An 11,702-nucleotide genomic window follows, 5' to 3' on the forward strand; every position below is an offset into this window, starting at 1 on the left:
ATATATTAGGTGCAAAAACTCGATTTACCCAGTAGCGGCCCACTTTTTGGAAGCAAACCACTCGATTTCGTCCCTACGTTATATCGGCATCGAACATGTCACCCTCCCTAGGAGAGGGGGTGACGTCGACAATTTATTGTTAAAACGAGAGGCTTCCTGGATCTTTCATTTAAAGACTCTTGCTCCCTTCGGTCTCAACATAGACTTTGATCTGAAGCCATTCTCGTGATTTTGCTATTGTAAATGTTTGTATGCCCATGTAGCCAAATTGTATCTATCAATCAAATGTATCAATCAAATGTACTTATAAAGCCCTTCTTACATCAGCTGATGTCACAAAGTGCTGTACAGAAACCCAGCCTAAAACCCCAAACAACAAGCAATACAGGTGTAGAAGCACGGTGGCTAGGAAAAACTCCCTAGAAAGGCCAGAACCTAGGAAGAAACCTAGAGAGGAACCAGGCTATGAGGGGTGGCCAGTCCTCTTCTGGCTGTACCAGGTGGAGATTATTACAGAACATGGTCAAGATGTTCAAATGTTCATAGATGACCAGCAGGGTCAAATAATAATAATCACAGTGGTTGTCGAGGGTGCAAAAGGTCAGCACCTCAGGAGTAAATGTCAGTTGGCTTGTCATAGCCGATCATTCAGAGTGTCTCTAGAGAGTTGAAAACAGCAGGTCTGGGACAGGTAGCACGTCTGGTGAACAGGTCAGGGTTCCATAGCCGCAGGCAGAACAGTTGAAACTGGAGCAGCAGCACGACCAGGCGGAGGAGCAAGGAGTCATCAGGCCAGGTAGTCCTGAGGCATGGTCCTAGGGTTCAGGTCCTTCGAGAGAGAGAAAGAACAAAAGAAAGAGAGAAAGATAGAAAAAGAGAGAATTAGAGAGAGCATACTTAAATTCACACAGGACACCAGATAAGACAGGAGAAATACTCAGATATAACAGACTGACCCTAGCCCCCCGACACAAACTACTGCAGCATAAATACTGGAGGCTGAGACAGAAGGGGTCGGGAGACACTGTGGCCCCTTCCGAACAGGCAGGATATAACCCCCCCCCCCCCCCCCCCCACTTTGCCAAAGCACAGCCCCCACACCACTAGAGGGATATCTTCAAACACCAACTTACCATCCTTAGACAAGGCCGAGTATAGCCCACAAAGATCTCCCCCACTGCACAACCCAAGGGTTGGCGCCAACCCTCACGTCATGATCATATGCTATCCATTCATGTTTTTGGTATGTTATTTTTACATCTGAGAATTAACCAATGCTATCAGGCCACACCCGGCTGTGATTACAGACACCTGTGTGTGTCCTTTGACACTATATAAACTAGTCACCCCGCAGTGTCAGTCATTATAGCCTGATGAAGACAGCTTGTCTGTCGAAACGTTGGTTATTAGGTTATTAAATTATTGCATCTAAGCTCCTAGAGTGTGCACTCTCCTTTAATGTTTCAAGTGATCTACCCCGCTAGCCAGCACCTCGCCTAAATTGGTGTGTGTTTCTTTTGCCTCTAGATTAATCTGTTACCCAGTAAACAGCACCCTACCGACAAAAAGCTCTTAAACGATGCCGAAAGATTTTTTGTTTTCTTCCTGACACTGGTCAAAGACCCAAACAAGATTACTTTGAATATAGCCAAAGCGAACGTAATAAGATAATATAGGAGTCCCTTTTTGATATTCCGGGGGTAATTATGATCTCTCGAAAGAACTGTTAAATGTATCTAAGAGCCAGAGGAGAATGTATCTACATATAGTCAATCTTAGTGATTATGTGGGTCAAGGCATTATTCCACGGGGACTCAGGTGGCAAAAAGAGCCATCACTGGGACAGCGCACAGATGATTTCTGGGAGCGCTGGTGTGCCATCCTCAACAAATGCTCGATTGATTTAATGACATTAATTGTTGACCAGTTGAAAAAAAAAATATTGAAATGGACTGGCATATTCAATGAACTTATAAACTAACCAAGCGCTCCAGGACAAGTTGTCTAAAGAAATAAAGGAACTTAAAATAAAGAAATTCAACCAAAACAAAAAAGACAAGGCCGAAGACAAAGTCTACTTCTGGAGAAACCCTGATAAAAGAGGTCCCCCTCTCCATGACAAACGCAGGAGGGAGGCCGCTTACGTTCTATCCACCCCGACTGACCAACTCTCTACAACCAGCGCCTCATCTGCTTCCAGTGCCAGTTTTTTTTATCCAACGAGAGACTGGGCCGACGGAAGCGCAGAGGTGGCCGCGGACATGCGCACCGACGAGATGCCGCACCCGACGGGGTAAGAAGAAACAACTACCAGAGGCAGAGAGGGCCGTTCACACGGTCCCAGACCCCACGGGTCTGAGTGTCTTCAATTTATCTAGGGTGACCATATTTTAGTTTTCAAAAAAGGGGACAGTGGGAGCGGGAGGCAGACGGACACAGTGGGCGGTAAATACAAATGCGTTCACAACCATGCAACTATGTTATTAATATAAACATTAATACATAAAGTAATACATCCTTTCCATTCAACTGTTGGCCCTATAGAATAATAACAACAAAAAAATTAAATAGTTTAGCTTTTAACACCTTTCTTTTCATGGCTATAGGTTAAAATTAAATTAAAAAAAAAAAACTGTTATAAAAAAATCCACTATTTCAGTCAAAAATAATGTCAGTCCTCCTGATGCTCTCTGGTATACTTTCCCGAAGATCGCATCTTTCCCAACAGTCCTTGATTACCAATCAAGTAGGCATGAAAGTCTTTGCAAGACATGTTTTTAAAGTTGTATTGTGTACACAGAAGCCCCTTCAGTGACTCAACAGACAAGTGATTCCTTTCCTTTGTCCACTAGCTTTGCATCAGTGAAAAAACTCTCTCTACATTTGCATTGTGAAAAGGAATAGCAAAGAAAAACTGTGCAATCTTCAGTAGCTCTGAATGAAAATCTATGCTTTTGGACCTTTCAAAATATTTGGTCCACTTCTTGTGTGCTTGCAGATTACTGAACTCTCCATCACTGTTACACCTTTATGTGGATTTCTTCAGGTTGGTGACCTGATTAAAGCACTTTGCATCATCAATTGGCACCCCCTTTTCTCCCAGGTGTTTTATACAGGCTTCTATGTCATTCCAGTCAGGTGTCTCACTCAGATCCATCCACATGAAAGAGGAGAACTCCTCCATGGGTGCCATCCATTTCTCCAGATACTCCAGGCATGAACTGTACAGACCCTGTACTTGAGCACTGAAATGGTCACAATTCTTACCAAGTCCATTCTTGTGCTTTTGTGCCAATAGTTCCTTAACTTTAAGGGACATGAAGTTATTGGTCTTGCGTTCAAGAAGCATGGTGTGGACTTTGTTCAAAAGGTTCTTCACTTCCACAATTGAATTACTCTCCCTTTCCATCTCCTGAATGTGTGAATGAAACAGAGGTAAATTTCACTGAACTCATCTTCAAAAAACTTATTGATCAAGGAGGGTGTTTTTTCCTGTGACAAAAAGAATGCTTTCAAGGCTGGAAACATCTGTAGCAGCCTCTCAATACCTGGGAATAATGACAGCCATCGCGTCTTGCTGTGAGAAAGGAGACTTCTGTATTCAACATCAACAAATTCACAGTACTCCTTCAGATCCTCTGTGCGCACAGTGTAGATGTGAAAGTATTGACATATTTTGAAGATGATGTTCTCAATATCGACATCTAGTGTGTCTGCCCCGTAATGAACACAATTGTTCAAGACGTGTGCTGGGCATCCCACACCGATTCAAGACTTCCTTCTTCATCACGCCGGATTCCCCCGAACATTGTATTGCAGTTGTCACCTGTAAATGCAATACATTTGGAAAAAATCCCATTATTTTCCAGTGTTTCTTTGATGTATTGCGCGATCGTATCAGCTGTCTCATTTGGAGTGTTTTTAACTTCGACTAATTTACTTTGCATGCCACCATTCTTCCAATCAAAATACTGAATAAGCAGAGGGACTATTTTCACAGCACCGTGATTGCTCCCATCAGTAGAAACACCACAGTAAGGTATGTCTTCTAGTGCTTTCTGAGCTATGTCGACAGAATCTGGTGCTATCACAGCGTTAACAATTGCTTCGGTCTTAGTACGAGCGCTTGAAAATTTTCGCGCAGTCTCGGAATCAGGAAAGCCTTTTTTAACAAGGCAGACGTGCAGTCCATTGATCTGTAGCTATTGTGATGCTTCGTGTTGTGGAATGCAAAAACTCCCTCCGCAGCAGTAACAGCATCTTCTGTTTTACATGCTCTCACAAAATAGTCAGTTAATTTACCTGACGAACTCTCTCCTTTAGCTGCAATTTTGTGTTTTGTGGAGCTTATGTGGGCTTCTAGGTCGCTAGCACCTTTATTTGACACTGACACGTACGTGCCAGCTTTGCAGGTCATGCATTCTGCTTCACACGGATCCCGGCCAAGACGAAAACACGGGAATTTTCTCTGTAAATCGTCTGTGAATTTACATTTGCGTTTGGGCATTTTTACGCTGTTCTGGAGCCATGTGCCACTGTTGACAAGCAAGCTGCTGCACTGTCTCTTGGCTGTTGCCATGGTGAGGGTAATGATTGAGATGCAGTTTGACCAATGTTTGCGTAGGCCTACATGACCCACCAATGGTGGCGTGTGAGAAGGCGGGACCTAAAGAGAAAGGTCAAAGCAACGCAAAACCCCAAAAACGCACACAATGAATGGCGACTGTAGAAAGCAAAAACCGAATCCCGGATATTTTGGGCCATTTAGAAATCCCGGCCGGACGCATTTGTTTTGGTCCAAAAAGAGGACATGTCCGGGAAAAAGAGGACGTATGGTCACCCTAATTTATCAAGCAAGATATTGAGCCCTGACCACATCTTGCTTAATAGAGGGTTATATTTTGTGCCTACAACTCAGTGCAACGATTTCGATGTTAAGGTAGACATGTTTAAGTTTTTTGTTTGTTTTAGAAACATCCGTTTAAGGGAATACTTTAGCCCCCCTAATCGTGATATTTCCATTGAACATGTAGGTTGCTCACCTGCACATACTCCGACTCCTTTTAGAAGTAAGAGTTATTTTGTACCTCCATCCAATCGCAATCACTATATTGAGACATATTGCAGACTCGTTGAAAAAGAGACCGTTCATCTCCTTAAGAACAAACAGGAGTACATATCTTTCCATAATTTACCTAAGGCTTGTTTTTAAATCCGATACGTCAGTCCTTACTCGCCCTACTGATAAGGGTGGGTCGGTTCTGCTCATGGATAGGACTGTTTAAGTAAATTAGTGTCATAGACAACTGTTTGACAACACCTTTTACAAGAAACTCAGATGTGACCCCACTGACCAATTTCAGAACACTCTCTTTACTGTCCTAGATGGGTATTTAAGTTCTGGTCAGATAACCAAAAAAGAACACGACTTTTTGGCTATTCAACACCCTAAAATTGCTACTTTTTATACTTTGCCGAAATTACACAAGAATGTTACAAAATCTCCAGGGCGCCCTATTGTAGCGGGCATTGATGCAGTAACTGCCCCTCTCGACTTTTGTTTACTTATTTATTAGACCACTCGCAGAACAGCGCCCTCTTGTAAAGGACACCAGCAGTATGATCTCTTATCGAATCTCTTGATCCTCTCCCTGATAATACTTTGTTAGTTACTTTGATGTTGAGTCGTTATACACGAATATTCCATACGAGGGCGGTATTGAAGCTATGGAACATTTTCTTCTGCACGCGACCCTAATGGACTACTTTCCAGTGCATGCATTATAACATTGGCTGAAATAGTACTCTCACACACAACTACTTCATGTTTCTAAATGATTTCTTTATTCAGACGAAGGGTACTGCTATGGAACCCCCCATGGCTTATAACTATACTAATTTGTATGTGGGTTACATGGAGAAACAGTCAATGTTCAATTCTCTCAAATGTTTTCTTGCCTAACATCATTATTTGGAAAAGGTATATTGATTATATTTTTGTTCTATGGAGAGGTGATGCAAAACAGATCCAGGCATTCCATGCTTTTCTTAACTCTTGTCCTGAGCATTTGAGATTTACTTTGCAATCTGACACTTCAAATCAGTTTCCTTGATCTTCTGTGAGGATAATGTTCTATACACTGATCTTTACAGGAAACCTACTGATCGTAATAGTTTGTTGAGGGCTGATAGTTGTCACCCGCTTCCCTTGAAAAACAGTTTGCCATACAGCCAATTCTGTCGAATCCAAAAAAAGAATGCAAAAAACAATCAGATTTCGACAGAAATATGGCTGAGACGCAAAGAAAATTCAAGGAGAGGGGGTACAAAGATGGTCAGATTAATACTGCCATTGAGAAAATTCAAAACAAACCGATACATTTTTCAAGGACAGTCTCGCAAAAAGAAGCATTCTTGCGTTCTAAACTACGCGCTATTCAAAGTGCTATGAACAAATTAAGGGAATCATTCAAACATTGGCACATTCTAAACTCCGATGACAGTATCGGTGTTTTCGGACGCTCCCTTGATCGTGTTCTCGTGGGGCAGAAATCTCTGAGATCAATTGGTAACTGATTTTACCACCCTGTACAACGTCTATTTGCGCTTATAAATGTAGATCCTTTAAACACCCCAGAACAGGGAAACATATTCCAATCAAAGGTGTTATCACGTGCTCCACTAAGTCAGTTATTTATCTTATAACTTGTCCTTGTGGTAAAAATGATGAGGGTAAAACAAAGCGCAAATTAAAAGTACGAATCTCGGAGCATCGTAGACGATATCAGGCCACACCCGGCCATGATTAGACACCTGTGTGTGTCCTTTGACACTATATAAACTAGTCACCCCGCAGTGTCAGTCATTATAGCCTGATGAAGACAGCTTCTCTGTCAAAACGTTGGTTATTAGGTTATTAAATGATTGCATCTGAGCTCCAAGAGTGTGCACTCTCCTTTAATTTTTCAAGTCTTCAACGCCTAAATATAAAACCCATATAAACGGTATTTATTTAAAATATTTTAGGGTGACAATAATGCTATTACACAATTTGTGATATATCACACCGCTTAACAAATTTAACAAAATAGGCTACATCCCACAATAAATGTTTAACTGTTAGTGAGGTTTATATGTTGTAAAATGACAAGGGGGACTTGTTAATTAGAATTTTGTTTTATTATTTAAATGAATTACATCATTAAAGTCACTAGTGTGTCCCGAAATTGATGGTCTTATTGATTACTGTTCTCCTGGCAGCAGGATCACAGATTCGTCACTACAAAGACACGCTAAACTAGGGGGGAAATCAATGTTTATTTTGTTTTGCACTCTAGTGCAGTATAATCGTTTTTTTTTACTGCATTGCAACCACCTTAAAATATTGTATTTATATTTCTTTAGAAAGTTCACTGTTATACTGTGATGATTATCAAGATCAGCAAAGGCATTTTCTGTACAGTTTAAAATGCATTACGAGTCTACTGTATTCTTCAAGCTTAAAACCTTAACTTCTTTCAACTAAGTAATTTCTGATAACTAATGTAAAACAGTCTCACACGCCATTGTGACAAAGCTTATTCACATTGCGCTCTAATAAGACTGCTCTAGAAAACAAGCACACAAACACCACAACTATTACCATCTGACTGTTTTCTAAAATGGGGGCATTGATGAGAAAAGTCATAGTTTAGTGTCACATCCACCACAGCAACCCCATGCATTGCCAGATACTATAATGCCAGGTATTTCTGAATTGGAAGTAGTGTATCCTCTAATTCTCTTTCATACTGGCTTATTATTCAGTGCCCCATGAAATAACACCATATATAGATTTTACAGACCCTACGGAGTACACCCAACCTTCCTTTTACATTGGCACAAAAACATTTTTTTTCACTATAAGCCAGTATGTATTTTATATACAGAGATTTGCATTGTGGCCTATGGGATTGGTATTTTAAAAGGCCAGAAGCATTCTGTATTATTCAGTGCCCAATTAAGCCACATTTCTTCAGCCTCCTGAGGTTGAAGAGGCGCTGCTGTGCCTTCTTCATCACGCTCTGTGTGAATGCACCATTTCAGGTTGTCAGTGATATGCACGCTGAGGAACTTGAAGCTTTTGACCCTCTACAGTGGGGCCCTGTCGATGTGGATGGGGCGTGATCTCTCTGCTGTCTCCTGTAGTCCACGACAGCTCCTTTTTGTTGATGTTGAGGGAGAGGTTATTTTCATGGCACCACTCCATCTGGGTTCTCACCTCCTCCCTGTAGGATGTCTCATCGTTGTTGATAATCAGGCCTACCCCTGTTGTGTCGTCAGCAAATTTGATGATTGAGTTGGAAACGTGTGTGGCCACGCAGTTATGGGTGAATAGGGAGTACAGGAGGGGGTTAAGCACGCACCCCTGTGGGGCCCCCTTGTTGAGGATCAGCGTGGCAGAAGTGTTGCCTACCTTCACCGGCCCGTCAGGAAGTTCAGCACCCAGTTAGACAGGGAGGGGTCTAGACCCAGGACCCTGAGCTTATTGATGAACTTGGAGGGCTCTATGGTGTGGAAGGCTGAGCTATAGTCGATGAACAGCATTCTTACATAGGTATTTCTGTTGTCCAGGTGGGATCGGGCAGTGTGCAGCACAATGGCGATTGCGTTGTTTGTGAATCTGTTGGGACGATATGCAAATTGTATTGGGTCTAGGGTGCCGGGTAAGGTGGAGATGACATGGTCCTTACCTAGCCTCTCAAAGCACTTCATGATGACAAAAGTGAGTACTACAGGGCGATAGTCATTTAGTTCAGTTACCTTAGCTTTCTTGGGTACAGGAACAATGGTGGACATCTTGAAGCAAGTGGGACCAACAGGCTGGGATATGGAAAGATTGAATACAGTTGAAGTTGGAGATTTACATACACTTAGTTTGGAGTCATTAAAACTTGTTTTTCAACCACTCCACAAATTTCTTGATAATTAGGGATAGGCATCCCGCTAGCGGGACAACATCCGGTAAAACTAGAGGGAGCACAATTCGAATAAATAATCATACAAATTATGGATATCAAACATTTAGGCACATATAAGAATATAAGTGGAAAATTCCAGAAAATGATTTCATGGCTTTAGAAGCTTCTGATAGGCTAATTGACATAATTTGAGTCAATTGCAGGTGTACCGGTGGCTGTATTTCAAGGCCTACCTTCAAACATCTGTGCATCTTTGCTTGACATCATGGGAAAATCAAAAGAAATCAGCCAAGACCTCAGAAAGAAATTGTAGACCTCCACAAGTCTGGTTCATCCTTGGGAGCAATTTCCAAACGCCTGAAGGTACCATGTTCATCTGTACAAGCAATAGTACGCAAGTATAAACACCATGGGACCACGCAGCCATCATACCGCTCAGGAAGGAGACGCGTTCTGTCTCCTAGAGATGAACGTGCTTTGGTGCGAAAAGTTAAAATCAATCCCAGAACAACAGCAAAGGACCTTGTGAAGATGTTGGAGGAAACCGGTACAAAAGTATCTATAGCCACAGTAAAACAAGTACTATATCGACATAACCTGAAAGGCCGCTCAGCAAGGAAGAAGCCACTGCTCCAAAATCGCCATAAAAAAGCCAGACTATGGTTTGCAACTGCACATGGGGACAAAGATCGTACTTTTTGGAGAAATGTCCTCTGGTCTGATGAAACAAAAATAGAACTGTTTGGCCATAATGACCATCATTATGTTTGGAGGAAAAGGGGGGAGGCTTGCAAGCCAAAGAACACCATCCCAACCGTGAAGCACGGGGTAGGCAGCATCATGTTGTGGGGGTGCTTTGCTGGAGAGACTGGTGCACTTCACAAAATAGATGGCATCATGAGGAAGAACAATTATGTGGATATATTGAAGCAACATCTCAAGACATCAGTCAGGTAGTTAAAACTTGGTCACAAATGGGTCTTCCAAATGGACAATGACCCCAAGCATACTTCCAAAGTTGTGGCAAAATGGCTTAAGGACAACAAAGTCTAGGTATTGGAGTGGCCATCACAAAGCACTGACCTCAATCTAATAGAAAATGTGTGGGCAGAACTGAAAAAGTGTGTGCAAGCAAGGAGGCCTACAAACCTGACTCAGTTACACCAGCTCTGTCAGGAGGAATGGGGCAAAATTCACCCAACTTATTGTGGGAAGCTTATGGAAGGCTACCTGAAACGTTTGACCCAAGTTAAACAATGTAAAGGCAATGCTACCAAATACTAATTGAGTGTATGTAAACTTCTGACCCACTGGGAATGTGATGAAAGAAATAAAAGCTGAAATAAATCATTATCTCTATTATTATTCTGACATTTCACATTCTTAAAATAGTGGTGATCCTAACTGACCTAAAACAGGGAATTTTGTGAAAAACTGAGTTTAAATGTATTTGGCTAAGGTGTACTTTACGGACGATGTATCCGTAAATACTCCAGCCAGCTGGTCTGCACATGCTTTGAGGACGTGGCTTGGGATGCCATCTGGTGAGGGTTATCATGTTTAAATTACGTACTCACGTCGGCCACGGAGAACGAGTGCTCGTAAGTGTCGGTGGCCGCGTCGGTGGCCGCGCCGCGTCGGTGGCCTGATGTTTTCTTTGCTCAATTAGTGTCGAATTTGGTTAACAAAAAATGTAATGGCTTATTTGCAAGGTGTGGCTTATTTGATCGAATAGAGATTTTGTAATGCTTAAGTTGTTACAAGTATACTGATATAAGTAGGACACGTGACATCCCGGCAACTTTGAGAAAAAAGACCTTATATCGGATAAGTGCCTGTTGTTCACATGCATACAGTGCCTTGCAAAAGTATTCACCCCCCTTGGCGTTTTTCCTATTTTGCTGCATTACAACCTGTAATTTAAATTGATTTTTATTTGGATTTCATGTAATAGACATACACAAAATAGTCCAAATTGGTGAAGTGAGATGAAGAAAAAAAAAAACTTGTTTCAAAAAAATTACAAAAATTAAAAAAGGTCAAACAGGTCAGGGACAAAGTTGTGGAGAAGTACAGATCAGGGTTGGGTTATAAAAAAATATCAGAAACTTTGAACATCACACGGAGCACCATTAAATCCAAAAATGGAAAGAGTATTGCACCACAACAAACCTGCCAAGAGAGGGCCGCCCACCAAAACTCATAGACCAGGCAAGGAGGGCATTAATCAGAGAGGCAACAAAGTGGCCAAAGATAACCCTGAAGGAGCTGCAAAGCTCCACAGCGGAGATTGGAGTATCTGTCCATAGGACCACTTTAAGCCATACACTCCACAGAGTTGGGCTTTACGGAAGAGCGGCCAGAAAAAAGCCATTGCTTAAAGAAAAAAATAAGCAAACACATTTGGTGTTCGCCAAAAGGCATGTGGGAGACTCCCCAAACATATGGAAGAAGGTACTCTGGTCAGATAAGACAAAAAAGTAGCTTTATGGCCATCAAGGAAAACGCTATGTCTGGCACAAACCCAACACCTCTCATTACCCCGAGAACATCATCCCCACAATGAAGCATGGTGGTGGCAGCATCATGCTGTGGGGATGTTTTTCATCGGCAGGGACTGGGAAACTGGTCAGAATTGAAGGAATGATGGATGGCGCTAAGTACAGGGAAATTCTTGAGGGAAACCTGTTTCAGTCTTCCAGAGATTTGAGACTGGGACGGAGGTTCACCTTCCAGCAGGAC

Source organism: Salmo salar, chromosome 20, assembly GCF_965601325.2.
Source record: "Salmo salar chromosome 20, fSalSal1, whole genome shotgun sequence".
In the NCBI taxonomy this organism is placed as follows: Eukaryota; Metazoa; Chordata; class Actinopteri; order Salmoniformes; family Salmonidae; genus Salmo; species Salmo salar.